The 15,936-nt window shown below is 40.1% G+C and overlaps 1 long non-coding RNA gene across 1 annotated transcript; it reads left to right on the top strand.

Moving 5' to 3' along the window:
- The first annotated feature begins 11,636 nt into the window (after positions 1-11,636).
- Positions 11,637-13,791, top strand: LOC145627134 (uncharacterized). Its single transcript, XR_014111327.1, has 3 exons — positions 11,637-11,773; positions 11,997-12,149; positions 12,232-13,791. It is a non-coding gene; the product is annotated as an uncharacterized LOC145627134 (long non-coding RNA).
- The last annotated feature ends 2,145 nt before the right edge of the window (positions 13,792-15,936 follow it).

Raw genomic sequence — 15,936 nt, 5'->3', positions numbered from 1 at the left:
GTACTTTAATTGATTTGATTGATTTTATGATGTAGAAATCATGTTTGTATTGTTATTATGATATTCCTAGTATCATGTCTAGGTTATATTTAATATTAAATATGATTGTTATGATGCCTTTTATTTTCTTCCTAATATTTATGATTGTTAGTATCATGTTAGGGTTAAAGATTTGATTTTTATTGCTTAGTGACATGCTAGGGTTTGTTATTAATCTTGTTAGTATCATGCCTAAGATCTTGCAATTATTATGCTTTAATATTAACATGAACATGATTATGATTATAATCGTTATAATTTATGATTATGAATATTATTATTATTATTATTATTATTATTATTATTATTATTATTATTATTATTATTATTATTATTATTATTATTATTATTATTATTATTATTATTATTATTATTATTATTATTATTATTATTATTATTATTATTATTATTATTATTATTATTTTGATGATAATTATTTTATTTATGATGATATTATTATTATTATTATTCATGATATTGATTATTTATTGTGTTGCTTGATGATATTTATTTTTATTGCTTGATCACGCCTTTTATGCATGCTTAAAGGGAATTTGTACTTGTAATCACGCTTAATAAGGTAATTAATAATCTTGTTAGGTTTAATATGATTATAATTCAAGTGATCGCCAATAATAGTTTGTTTGTGCATTAAATTCAACCAACATAGATTAAACAGGTTTAGGGTTAATCCTATTGATTGTATGTTAGTCAGAAAGCGCACATGAATACGATCAGAATAAAGTAGAGGTCTATTATTAGGGCAGGTTCAATCTCTTTTAGGTTGGATTTGTACCTTCATCCCCGAACCCTTATTTGGTTCTAGACCTTATGGAGTTGACGATCTCTTGGATCGTTAAGGGGTGTAACCTTCACCTCGTGAACGGTTTACAAGTTCCTAAAAAAACTTGTTGGCGACTCTTTTGCTCTATCTTCTTCCCTTTTGGACGCCACCGTACTTTAGTGTATGATCACAGTGGGGTTCAAGCTAGTGGGATTTTAAGGCTTGAATTTATTCCCTACACTAGAACCCCGGCTGGGAGGTATTTGCTCACATGCATTATCTCAGCCGTAATCCAGGCGGCTGGAGGGCTTGGTATACCCTGACCACTCTCCCTCAGTACCAAATGACACTGGACAAAGTGTCCAAGTACGACGGCTGGAAGAGCCGCTTCTTCTTATTGTCTGCCCCCACAAAGCGGGAAAACCGGGAGCTTCGCCGGTACAACAAGAAGCCAGACTTTTTAGGCAGGAAATGCATTCTGCCTCGGATCCCTGGGGACGATTACGAAAAGATACTTGAGACCAAGTTCTTTGAACTCGAGGCGGCAACCCTGTCAACCGGGGACGTAATCAAAGTCCCCAGAAACTGGATTCCCATGTGCGCATGGTTCATGGATGAGGCGTTCCTGTCCGCCTGTGGTCTGAGTAAAATGTTTCCAAAGCGTACGTCTGCTACACATCCGGTTGCATATCGTCTGTGATGTTTTCTTGCAAATTGTGATTAATGTTTGTTGTTTCTCTTGCAGAAAAAGCTTTGGAAATGGTGGCTAATGATAAAACCCCCAGACGGTCTGCCGCCCAGATCAGGAGAGATCTGGGTGAGGCCAAGGCAGCCAAATTGAAGGTTGCGGTAAGTAAAGCGCCGCCTGAGTCATTATCCTTGAGATTGCAAATTTTGCCGGCTGATTTTACTCACATTCTTTTTGCAGTGTGGAGAAGTTCCAAGGTCCTTCTCGAAGAACCTTGTAAAAAGAGGGCGGGATGACTCCACCTCTACTCTTAAGGGCACCAAGTCTGCCCGAACCGGCTCAGCCAAGATTGGGCCTGACAGCAACACTGGGACCCGCCTGACTGTCGGCGGGAAAGGCATTACACTGGGGGATTTGGTCTAGGCTTAGACCTGACCTCAGGCGGCTTCTTTACGCCTGGGGGCAGTGCAACCCCTCACTCTGAAGGTACACATAACCCTTTTGTTACCCCGTCGGAGCTGGGATGGCCCTTTCGGGTGAAATCTCACTCCCAGCAGACGTCTTCTTCAGACAGCCGGCATCAAATTGGTGCCACCTATATAGGTCACTCACCCAGTTTCACATCTGGTGCAGATCAATCGCCTAGGTGGCCGGACGTGCAGGCGCATGCCAATGCCATGTTGGCGGCTGTTCCCAAAAGGGAGAAAGATGTCATTCCTGGCATTGAGACGTTCAATCTAGAACGGATCACCAGCTTGTTGTCTGAGGTATGCTTATTTACTTGTAATATAGTTTCGTTAGATTACCCCGGATGCCTAATATATACAATCTTTTCTTCAGGCAATGCTAAGGGTAGATGGGCTCAAGCGGCCGTACACCCGGAAGAGGGAGGAGGTAAAAAGGGCAAATAGATCTGCTAGGAAATCTCAAGATGTAGCTGAACATACATGCCTCCTTAATAATCTTGAAACTAAAGCCCTCTTGATGGAACAGGCGGATAGGCTTAGCGAAACAGCTGCTGCGTTGAAGGAGGCCAAAGAGAAAAATCAGACGGTTGAGGCCGACCTCAAGAAGGCGCAAGCTGACCTCAAATCTCTCCAGAGTGCTGCTAAGGAGAATGCTGAGCTCAAGGCGGAGGTTGCCCGCTTGAAAGAGGATGCGGAGAAGGTCCAGGAGAACCTCCAGGCGACCATCGAGGCGGATCAAAACCGCCTGATTGCCGAGCAGGAAGAGGACACCTCCCTCCGCGTATAGATGGCTTGGAGTGCTCTCTACCCAGACAGCGACTACGGCCACTGGGAGCAAGCTTTCCAATATGTCGAAGAGCTTGTGCGCAAGAGAGACGCTGAAGAGCCTCTACCGAAATCTTATGAGGCCTGGGCGGCCAAGCAATGGGGGGAGCCAGCGACGGGTGAAGACGCGGCTGATCCCCAGGCGGAGACCGAGCCGGCAGAGAAGATTGTAGCGGAGCAGACCCAGCCAGCCATAGTTTCTCAGCGGTTGTATGCCATTTAAGCTTCTTTTTGTTTCCGGCCTGCGTGCCGAGTATTTCTCTTGTAATTCAACAATTACTTCTTTCCCGGACGTAGATCCGGTTGTCTTACTGCTTATCCCGGCTAATTTAGCCGTTTTATTTATGAATGTGCCGATTGAGTCGGTTTGCTTTGCATCTATGTTTTTGAAATTTGCTCTTTAAGCTTGTTTACATATGCATGTGCCTGAAACTGCCCAACTTATTTAAAGCATGCGGCGGTCAATACATCGGCTACTTTTGCCCCTGACAGCTGGGTGATTGGTTTCAATACTATGATTGATTGGACTTGGGAATTTTGATACTTTAAGGAGTATGGAATGTTTCCAAGTTCAATCAATCATAATGGTGATTGCCCCAAACCAACACACAACCGTCATGAAGCTAGCATTTATCCGTCTTTCCAAACGGTTGTTTGGTTAAAATAATCTTTACCACATTCAAAGAGCAATTGCGGTCTTATGGTACAACCGGGGACATACTGTCCGCCTGACCTTTAATGAGATAGGAGACATTTAGTCTGCCTAAATAATGGTCCCAGGGAAACTTTAAGGCCGCCTGTGGTACCTGCAATCCATTGCACTTATCCAGTTGCCCCATTGAGGTAACTTGTGCAATTTCGTCGAATAATCCAACTCTGAACTTAGGTTATCCACCGGCTGCTTTCGCAAAGCACCAGGTTTAGATCTCCTCGCTCTCAGACTATTTTGGTCAGACAACTATGAGTTGACCAATTAGGTCGTTCAATCTTTGCCATCTACATATGCTTGTATAGCATTCGATAGAAATGCCCTCTGCGACGATAACACCCAGAAGGGCGTCGCCGGACGCCATACTCATAACGGAGCAGACGAATTTATAAATTTTAATCCGGCCATTTGCCTCATTTTTTGCCCGTCTGTGTATCACACATATGGTGAATCGATGGATTACACAGGTGGTGAAATAAAAGTTACTAAGTTATATAACTTAGTCTGCCCGTCTGTGTATTACACATATGGTGAAATAAAAGTTACTAAGTTACTTAACTTAGTTTGTCCGTCTGTGTAATACACAGATGGTAAAATAAAAGTTACTAAGTTATTTAAAACTTAGTTTGCCCGTCTGTGTATTACACAAACGGTGAAATAAAAGTTACTAAGTTATTTAAACTTAGTTTGCCCGTCTGTGTACTACAAAAACGGTGATATACAAGTTACCGCATGTATGCATAGACAACAATATTAAAACAAAAAGAAACTCTTTTTCATTGATAGGCTTTTCATTTACAAAAATTTACAAAATCTCAGAAGTAGTACTTTTTCAGATTGTCTACATTCCAAGTTCTAGGCAGCCGCCTGCCATCCGGAGTTTCCATACGGTAGGTGTCGTTTCTTACTTCATCATAAATCCGGTAGGGGCCTTCCCAATTAGGAGTCAGCTTTCCCTGTTCATTGGCCCTACCGGTTGCCTCCATTTTTCGTAACACAAAGTCCCCAACTTTCAGAGGACGTTTGTTCACTCTCTTGTTGTAGGCACGGGTCATAGCAGACGGTAAATCTCATGACGCAAGGCGGCATTGCCCCTGCGCTCCGGGAGTGAGTCCAATGCAAGCCGTATGGCCTCCCAGTTTGCCTCCTCATCATAAAGCATGACCCTTAGAGTAGGCTCGTAATGCTCGATGGGCAAGACGGCTTCAGCACCGTATACCATGAGAAATGGGGTTTCACCGGTTGCCCCTTTTTCAGTTGTCCGGATGGCCCATAGGACGAGAATTAATTCCTCAGCCCATAAACCACCGGCTCTTTCTATTTTCTTTTTTCTACCGTCTGAGATGAGTTTGTTGAAGGCTTCAACTTGGCCGTTTGCTTGGGGTCGGCCGACTGATGCAAAACAATGTGAGACCCCTTGGTCTCCCAACCAAGTCTTAAGCTAAGGCGTCTCAAACTGAGGGCCATTATCAAACACCATAGACATAGGTACCCCAAACCGGGTGATAATAGTCTTCCAGATGAAGGAGATGACATCCTTTGTCTTGATGCCTTTGACCGCCTCAGCTTCCACCCACTTGGTGAAATAGTACACAGCCACCAAAATGTAGCGCTTTCCGCCTGGTCCAGGCGTATAAGGACCTAGAATGTCCATGCCCCATTTAGCAAACGGAACTGGGCTGTGGATAACCGTCAGATCAGTAGCCGGGCGATGGATTAGCTTGCCAAAACCTTTGGCACTTGTCACATTTTTTCACAAACTCCATGGCATCTGACTCAAGAGTGGGCTAGAAATAATGCCGCCTGGCTCTGACGGCTAATGACCTGCCACTTGAGTGAGAGGCGCGGTACCCCACGTGCAAGTCTTCGAGAATTTCCTTCCCCTTTTCTGGGGTAACACACTTCAATAGAGGTTTCAAAAAACCCGCCTTGAAGAGTTCTCCGTTTCTCATCTCAAAGCTTGCAGCACGCTTCTTCAATACGACCGCCTCCTGTGGTGAATCAGGAAGCACACCGTCCGTCAAAAATGCCCGGATGGGATCCATCCAGGTAGAGCTTCGGTCAAGAACTCCGATGGGATCTTCATCAGATATACTTCTTTTTTCCATAACTTCCCAGAAGACTGACCGAGGCGTATCACAGGAGGCGGAGAATGCCAATTTTGACAGAGCATCCGCCTGATTGTTCTCCGACCTGGGCACTTGACTCGGATGAAATTTTTCAAGAGTCCCAGCCTCGGTTTTGACCGCCTGAAAATATTTGATCATAGCCGGATGGGTGGCTTCATACTCACCATGGTATTGGCTAACAACCAATTGAGAATCCGAGCAGGCATCAATTCTGGTTGCCCCTGCCGCCTTACACATATGTATACCGACTAGTAGGGCTTCATATTCCGCCTCATTATTTGAGGCCTGGAACTTGAACCGTAGTGCATATTCATATTTATCTCCTTCCGGATATTGACAGATAATGCCTGCACCACAGCCGTTCATAGTAGAGCTCCCGTCTACATGCACCTTCCAAACCTGATTAAGGTTATCCGGAGCAGCCGGCCTTGTCATTTCAACAATGAAGTCGGCGAACGCCTGACCCTTCACTGCCTTTCTTGGTTCGTAGGTGATTTCAAGACTTTGCATTTCAATAGCCCATTTGAGCATTCTACCGGATGACTCCAATGTTGTCATTGGCCGCTTGAGTGGTTGATCTTAGTAGATCACCACCGGATGTGCCAAGAAGTAAGGTTTCAACTTCTTAACAGCCATGTAAAGAGCGAGGCCAAAATTTTCAACCATGGGGTACCGGAGTTCTGCATTCCTGAGAACATGGCTAATGAAATAGATCGGGAGTTGTACACCGTCTCTCTCAGTAAGGAGAACGGCAATAAGGGCATGATCTGAGACGGCTAAGTACATGAATAGCGTCTCCTTTGGCAGAGGGCTGACCAGCCGTGGCAAAGAGTGCAAGTGATCTTTCAATTTCTGAAAGGCCACCTCAGCATCATCCCCCCCATTCGAATCTAGTCTTCTTCGTAATTGCTTGGAAGAAGTAAAGGCACTTGTCACCTGACCGGCTGATTAGGAATCTCCCAAGTGCAGCCAAGAAACCGGTAAACCTCTGAACTTCCTTGACAGAGCGGGTGACTTCATGTCAATTACCGCCTGTATCTTTTCGGGGTTAGCCTCTATCCCCCTTTGATCAATCAGGAATCCGAGAAACTTCCCAGACTCAACACCAAAGACGCATTTCCTAGGATTTAACATGACCTTATGCCACCTGAGTGTGGTGAAGGTTTCTCGGAGGTCAGCCAGGTACGTGATCCGTCCGGAGCTTGGATTTGACTATCATGTCATCGATGTACGCCTCTACATTCCTCCCAATTTAATTAATGAAGATTGTATTAATCATCCGTTGGAAAGTAGCAGACGCATTCTTCAACCCAAACGACATCACCGTATAACAGAATAACCCCTGATCTGTGACGAAGGCCGTATTCTCTTGATCTTTCTTCCACAGGGGTATCTGGTGGAAACCTGAATAGGCATCCATGAAACTCATCAAGGCATGCCCGGCTGTAGAATCGACCAGACTGTCGATCTTTGGAAGCGGGTAATTGTCCTTTGGACATGCCTTGTTCAAGTCAGTGTAATCAACACACATGCGCCAGGTACCATTCGGCTTCTTTACAAGCACAACATTAGCTACCCAATCCGGGAAGTTACATGGCCGAATGAACCTAGCGTCTAACAACTTTTTTACCTCGGCAACTGCCGCCTGACTTCTCTCCTCGCCGTGATTTCTTTTCTTTTGCCAGATGAGCTTCTTTTTTGGATCAACGGCGAGTTTGTGGACAGCGAGATTCGGGCTGATGCCTGGCATCTCTTCCACTTCAAAGGCAAAAATGTCTTTGAATTCCTTCAGCAGAAGGTGCAAGTCTGCACCCAACTCTTTGTGAGCAACCGTCCCCACCTTAACAGTTCGCTCCGGATGGGTATCATCCAGAGGAATATCAATGTGCTCTCCAGCCGGCTGGGGACGGAGATCATCTTACCGTTCCCCGGTCAGTGATTGCTATTTCTTCTCCTTCTTCACCTCCACCAGCTGATCAGCTTTTCTTTTCTTCCCGACTGCTGGTGGGGGTGAATCAGGGTCCTTGACATTATCAAGGTCTATTGGCTCCTTTGGAGGACCGGCTGCAGCAGCCGTTGGTTTAACGTCTGAGAGGTAACACTCTCTTGCCGTCTTTTGATCCCCACAGACGGCGCCAAATGTTTTGGGTGTTTTTAGTCCCTCGGGAGAGTTACAGCACAAGGTCTGATCTGGAAGCGCCCGTACCTGCAAAACAACGGAGACTCCGGGTGGGTGGAGCTCCGCCTCCGACGATCAAGTTAGTACTTGAATGAGAAGGAAAAAGGTGCGGAAATTGAGGTGAGATCGTCTCGAATTCCGAGTCGATCAGGTGTTTTCTCTGTTGTAAGAGAATGTAGGTAATTCTAGATAATTTTTTAGATGCCCCCAAAATGGGGTAATTCTCCCTATTTATAGGGTCATTGGGAAATGTGCCCATGATTAGGTCATTGCCCTAATCATTGGTGGGCTGCGCCGCATTGCAGCTACCTCGGGTTTGGGCCTGAAGGCCGCCGTTTCTCCCAGGTCTTTGGGATGACACGTGTCAAATGGAGATTGGTCCCATTGGGACCAATAAGGGCTTGACACGTGTCAAGCAGGGATTGGCCCACGTGGCATGGGTAAAATTACCTAAAACAAGGGCTACCCAAGTTTATTTTATAACTAAAATAAGGGCTAATAAGTTAAGATAAGATCAGATAAGTTAATATAAGTTCAGATAAGATCAGATAAGTTCATATAAGTAAAAATTAGGTGAATAGAACACACCCTTAATTATGAGCACAAGAAAATTGAAGAAATTTAAAATAAAATGATTATGAAACATACGCATTATAGGTATTAAAAATATGAACATATGCATTGCACATGTGAATATATGCATTTTAGAAAATGAATCTAGGCATTCAAAATATGAGCATACGCATTGGTTCCCTGAAAGCGAACATATGCATTTTAGAAAGAGAACATATGCATAAAAATATATGCACATATGCATTTAAGAAAGTGAACATAAGCATTCAAAATATGAACATATGCATTGGGTCCCTGAAACATACACATTATAAGTATTAAAAATATGAACATATGTATTTTAGAAAATGAACATACACATTCAAAATATGAATATATGCATTGGTCCATTTTTAAATGCGTATGAACATAATTAAGCATTTCAGTAGGTGAACATATACATAAAAAAATATGAACATATAGATTTAGAAAGTGAATATATGCATTTCAGAAAGTTTACATAAACATTTCTGAAAGTTTACAAAAGGATTCAAAATATGAACATAAGCATTTAAGAAAGTGAACATATGCATAAAAAAATATGAACATATGCATTTCAAAAAGTGAACATAAGTATTCAAAATTTGAACATAAGAATTCAAAATATGAACATATGCATTTAAGAATGTGAACATAAGGTATCCGTTTGATTTCACTAATTTTTTTGACAATTCCAATAAAAAATTTCGAACAATAGAGTATCAAACAATATTCAAACAAAATTAAATGGTAATCATTTTATCTTTACTAGAGTGTACCCGTGCAAAATGCACGGGATATATATTATATTAGAGAAATATTAAATATATAATATATTTAAAATATGGGAAGTTGATTTTGATGTTAACTTAGACCTTATTCTTTTGAGTTGTTATTGTTTGTTGTGTACTTGTGGTTTGATTTGCTATGCTGAAGCCTGCTTAGCTATGCCACTAAGTATTAGTAGTACGCGAACACTCATTCTGGCTTGCTGACATTTCTCTTCTCTGTTGAAATCTGATGTTCTTTGCTTTACTTAAAAGAACATGGTCTTACTCTTACTAGTGGCCACGCAATGTGACCAGCTATTATGGGATTTAGTTTGTCAAAGTTATAGAGGTTACTCGTTCAGTATTATAGGGGTTAATTACTCGATCGGTTAGTGACATAAGGATTGTTCTATCAATGCTTTATGAGTTACTTTGATATTTTGCAAACAATTATTCGGCGAGGCCAGTCACGCAAAAAACGTGATGTACATTTTTTTTGTGTTAATGATTAGAGAAGATTTTTTTGTGTTAATGATTAGAGAAGGATGTTGTTTAGAGGGTTGTCCCTAAAAAGTGTATATAATTGAAGGGTTGGGGTTTTTGAGTGCTATGATTAGTTGTTGATAAAAGAATTGTATAACCGTGCTAATACATGGCATATATAATACTACGTTCAAATAAAGAAAAAAAACACACACACACAAAGTGAAATCTTAGTAGTAGTCCCTTGGAAAAATACCAAAAAAGAAAAAAGAAAAAAAAAAGGTGGTATGTGTAGTTATTGTTTTTTTATTAAAAAAAAAGAAGTTTTGAAATAAATAAATAAAGTATGGGATAAGGGTGGGTAGTTAGTTTTTTTTAAAAAAAACAAAAAAAGAAAAAAAAAAAAACCTCAAATGCATGAGAGTTTAGCATTGGGGTTTTGGAGGCTTCACATTAAAAGTGACTCTCAAATTATATATTAGATTTATATTCTGAAAATTATTATTTTTATTGGTGCGCTGGTCCATATGGACCCTCTCCACTTTTGTCAAATATACTTCCTCGGAGAACAGGCCCGTCGAAAAAACAGGCTCGTAGTCTCTTTTGTCGAGCACACTAGGGCTGACAAATGGATCAGGTCGGGTCGGGTTCGTGTTCGGGTCAGTTGATTTCGGGTCAGCTACCCCCCAACCCTAACCTGATCCATTTAACTTTTCGGGTTGAAAACCCCAACCTGAACCTGATATTTTCGGGTTCGGGTCAACCCGAAATTGACCTTATTTGACCTGATATTTTTTTTTTTGGGTTTTAAACTTTTAATTAGATTATTCAACATGAAACTAGCCTGATTTATTTTTCTAATAACTTTTATTATCAAACCCCTTGATATTATCAAACGAACACTCAAGTTCATAGACACGTTGATTTAGGGCCTGTTCCGATTGACTGAACTCAGCTGAATTGAACTGAACTGAACTGAACTCAGCTGAACTGAATATTTTATAAGAGAAGGAAATTAGTAGCTGAACTGAACTGAACTGAACTGAATTGAGCTGAATTGAGCTGAACTGAACTGAACTGAACTCAGCTGAACTGAACTGAACTGAACTGAATTTCAACGTAAGAGAACATGCCCTTAGTTGAAACCAAAATACTCCATAAACAACATAGTTTATTGAAACCAAAACTAACTAAAAGAAGTATGCTTAATGAACGAGCGAGTAATAAAAATAAAAATAAAAATTAATAAATTACAAGGTCAATAACAAAAACATGAAAAAAAACCAAACATCATCAAATTCATCACATTTACTAGCTTGTAATTATGTAATATCGTCAGTAGTGTCGCCGCTGCCGCCACCTCTCATTCTTCCATAATTTAATGTGGGGGAAGTCTGGGAACTGGTTGCCTTATTACTCTTGAATTGCAATATGGAATTATGGATCTCCACAATTGAAGAGAGAGAAAATTGGGAGGAAACTTGAAAAAGGAGAGAGAAAGGGCTTCTTACGGCCTGGGAGAAGATTGAGAGTGTGAGAGGATTTAGGGTTTTAGTTTTTAATAGAACTTAAATATGGGCTTAGGCTAGTTTACTGTTTACTTCAGCATTTTTTTTTTTTTGGGCTATTTAACTCATTTCGGGTTAAGTGGGTCATTTTCGGGTTGAAAATTTCAACCTTAACCTAACCCATTTAATTATCAGGTCGGGTTCGTGTCGACCATTTAAGTTTTCGGGTGAAGAATCTCAACCCAAACCTGCTATTTTCGGGTCGGGTTCGTGTCGGGTTTTCGGGTCGGGTCAGTTTTTGCCAGCCCTAGAGCACACCACGAAAGGAGAAGGAGAGAGAGAGAGAAAGAGACAGAGACAGAGTCAAAGGAAGAAGGGACCGGCGGCCGCCCAATCACCGTCAACACCAACCCAACCCCTTTAATGTAAGTCCATTTTCTTTCCTAAAATTTGTGTTTTTTGGTTCTTTCTCTCTCCTCTAATTTGAGTATATCTTCAAAACTTAATTTGTATTCATGTGATCAGTTGTTTATTGCTTAATGCTTTCTCAATTTTTTCTTCATTGTTGCAGTTTTTATTGTTTCGAATTTGGGTTTTCTGGGTAAGTTTTGGACATGTTAATTGTGCTAAAATTTTGGTTTTGAATTTGTTAGGGTTAGGTTCTAAGTATTCCATGGAGTAATGGGTTGAGGGTTTTTGGTTTGATTGAGTTGCTTGATGATAGTTTATATCATAGATTACATTCGTTGATTTTGGGTTTTCGTTTATTAATTAATTAATTTGAGTTTTTCTTCAAACTTTAACATTGTTGCGCTACTTTTCAGTGTCCATCAATTTGCTACTGTTTACTCTTAAAAATGAGCGATCCTGAAAATTTTTCTGCTAGTCAAGAGGAGTTCTCTTCTCATGAACATGATGATGATGTTACGGATTCTATGGATGATGATGCTGATAATGACGAGGTTCCTGTTGAAGAAGTGAGTATATTTTACTTGTATTAACTGTACAACTACTGATATATTGCTGGGTATACTTATTATAATTTTTTTTTGTTTCCAGGTTCTATAGCTTGATGATGTTCAGAGAATTGTGCTGGAAGAGTGGGAGTTTTGTCTATGGCTGTTCTTTCGCGCCACTGGCTAAATAAGACATTCGTTGTGGTTGACAGGGATATAGATCTCATCAATAATATAAATGGTGTTAACGAAGAGAATGAAAGATTGATGTTGTTTTCAGAACCTGGTATGGATGATTTACTGGATGAAGCTATGAATGTTAATCATAATTTGGTATTTAGCTCCAATATTGCTGCTGAGCTTGACCTTTGTCGGGTGATATTTATTGCGGTTGATATACCGTTAAAAGAACAGCCCAGACAGGTAAAGAGTGATTTTGATGTCCAAAATTGGGAAGATGCTACCAGATCCATATTGGATTCAATTGGCAGGGAACCAGTATTGCGATCCAATAGACTATAAGAGGAACATTCATGATCGTTTCTCTGAGTACAACAACTTCAACTATCTTCATATCATTACCAACCCAGAATTTTTCTCCGAAGGCACGGCTGTTGATGATCTGTCATATCCTCATAAAATAGTGTTAGGAGAGTTTTTTAATGGTGGTCGAGAATTCTTTAGGGATTTATACTTTCCAGTGGTGGAGCATGATTATGATAGGATTGAAATGGTTGCCTCCCTTTCTTCTGTTGAACTAGGTAAACTTTTGTCTAATGCATCAATTGCAGCTCAACTAACTATTATGAATATCGGGTCTACCATTTGCGAAAAGGTTGGTGCTAATTTTGATGATGTGAAGAGAAGTTTTACAGCCAACCCTAGGGTTGATGCTTTTTTTTGTCGATTCAAGACCGGGTTACGGAGGATTAGGCTTGAACAAAGATGTGTCCTATCTTTCATATTTATGTGATTATATTGGATTGAAGGAAGAGATGGAACTTTTTAATAAGTTAATTAAATTAAGAAGGAAGAAAATGGATGATTTGGTGAAAACAATTTTATCCATGATAGGATCTTCAAAGAGAATAGCTATCTATGGTTTCTCCAACAAAGTTGATACCGATGATATTCGCGAGTCTCCGGCCATTTACATTTGCAAAGCATTGTTGAAAGCTCGTGATGTTCATTTGGTGGTTTATGATCCTGCTGTTCCTGATGAAAATATCATCTCATCATTCTCTTATAAAGCTAAAAATCGAGTTCATGTTGCTGCAAATGCGTCTACCGCTTGGACTAACACACAAGCTATGGTTTTTCTGGTTGAATGGACGGAGTTTAAAACGATGTTGCAGCAAGAACTTCATCAAATTCTCCTTGCCATGAGAAGACCAAAATTTATTTTTGATTGCTGTGATTTGTTTGACAACACCGTTATTATTCCAAATACTCATTTTAAACTCTATAAGCTTGGAAAGCCTATTTAGACTTGCAATTGTTGACTTATTCAGTTGAAGTGTAATGGGAGTTTGATTTAGTTATATATGTCAATCTCTTGGTTTTTATGGTTAATTTTTTAGGCTATTAATCTATATTTAAATTTATCATATTTAGTAATGTATTTGAGATATTGCATTTACAATTAGAGATTTAACTCTAAATATCTATCTGCTTATCTTTTTATCTATAATCCATGAAAAAAGTAAAAGTAGGCTGTGGATTTTATTTCTAATTAGAAAGAGCTTTAAAGCAGAAGTTTTCAGGTGGTTAATAAGCTAAAACCTCGAAAGGATGAAGTGATTTCTACTATAAAAATGGAACTCTAAGTTGAAATAGTTTTACTGGTCCTATTTTTAGTTGGCTGCCTTTGTTTTTTATTTTTTTTTATGTTAGGAAATTATGTTGCATAATTAGCAATAGTTTCCTTCATTTGATTGTGTGCTGATGATGTATATTTTAATATATGTGCACTGTTCTAATGTTTGCCCTTTACTATACTTTTACCGAGTTTGTTGGCTTTCTGTTTTGTTCATAATTTGTTAGAGATGTTCTGGATTTGGGCATTTCCCTTTGGTCGTTTGTGTTATAAGGTTTTTTGAATGTTCAGAGTGGTGTGGTGGATCTATTTGGGATTGTTCAAACCTCATGGCAATATGATGCAGTAAGTTGTTGCCAGATTTTGTGTGATTTAATGTTTAGCTTTTATTCCCTTGGGGATTACGTAGAGGGATTAGAGGGAATGATTTGTTAGCAATTTTTTGCTTTCAAGCTCCTATTTTTATAAAAAAAAATTGTAGGGGGAGGGGAGGGGGAGGGGGGGGGTGATTTTCTAAGTGCTTTTTCCCAACCTACTCTAAGCAGTAGATTTGCTAGTCGTTTGTTCACGAATTTATAGCTTTTGTTGTGCTTCAGGTTTTCCTTACCTGCTATTCTGTTCTGCTGCTTTCTGCCTTTTGTTCCAATTTGCAAGGCATTATAGTTGTTGATTTGCTGAATAGCCAATCTCCTCCCTCTCTTTTATGGCCTCTTGGATCGATTGAATAGAGGAAGGGCTATTTAGAGATTTTATATAGGAGTTGTTGTTAGTAGCTCAACTGTCTTATTTATGCTATGCCTTCTTCTTTGCAGGTCAGCTACTATTTAAAGACTAGTGTTGTTCTTTTCCAGATTGTTTTTTTTTTTTTTTTTAAATTTTTTTTTTTAACCTATTCTACGTAGTCAGAAACTTGCTGACAGGGAATTCAATGTGTGGTGGATGATTTGGGGGGGGGGGGGGGGGGGTTTCCAGTGTGGCAGTAGACTTCCTGCAGAACGTTGCTGATGAATACACCAATACTCCGGCGTTACTTTATATGTTTGCATTTCTGGTTCATCAATGAGCTGAAGTCGAAAAAAGAACATATCTCGGGACCTTTATGATGCAGTTTCTTTTGCAAAACTATCTCCTTTCTGCAAACTTAATTGTACTAGTTGGTTTACCTTCTCTGGGTGGAAGTAAGTTTTGATACTTTTTGACTAATATAACTTGTTGCATTTGGGCTGACTTGTAGCTTATATTGTATCGTTCCCTTTTTGTTTCTATAACCCTTCTTTGTGAAGGCAATATTTTAACACATCTTGTGAATGATAATAAGCCTTTCCACTGCAGTTCAATCTATGCTTCTGCTCATCACACCATCAGCCTGCCCTTTCTCATGGACTTGCTTGGGCCCACTGCAACTTCTGGCTGCTGGTGTATTGGATATCGGTAGCATTACACATATGTTATCTGGCCACCCTCAGCAAAATATGGTTGCCATATTAGATGCTATCATGCCAGTAACCGCTATTGGTATTTCCTAATTCAATTGTCCTGGCTTAGTGTCTTATAATTATGTCTTCTCATGGTGCTCAGGGGAACCTGGTCAGGAACAGTTATTGGGTAAATTGCAGCTGTTGACTCTAGAATAATCAGAGGACGTGGAAGACGTGCATTCTGTAGAAACATTGGTGATTGGAGCTCTTACATCAGGTACTGTGTATCTGCATATGCTTATTTTATGGTGTAAACCAAATATGTTGATATTCACCACGTTCATAGATAATGATCATTATTTTTGTGTGTTATTTACATCACCTTGGATTTAAGGATGTTACATGGCTTGTCCCAAGTACAATTGTGCTACTTGCAACCTGAGCACCTCATGCCATTATATTAGGTCTTGCATCACCTTAAATTAAAGGATGTTACATGGCCTGACCTAACTTCCTGTAGTATTCTATCCGTATATTTGTATTCAGCATTGATAAAAGTGATTCATGGTTTTCA

The sequence above is a fragment of the Chenopodium album genome, chromosome 4 (genome assembly GCF_948465745.1).
Source record: "Chenopodium album chromosome 4, dcCheAlbu1.1, whole genome shotgun sequence".
NCBI classification, from domain to species: Eukaryota; Viridiplantae; Streptophyta; class Magnoliopsida; order Caryophyllales; family Amaranthaceae; genus Chenopodium; species Chenopodium album.
Note: the sequence above shows the minus strand (reverse complement) of the source record. Positions and strands in the feature narration are given on the sequence as shown.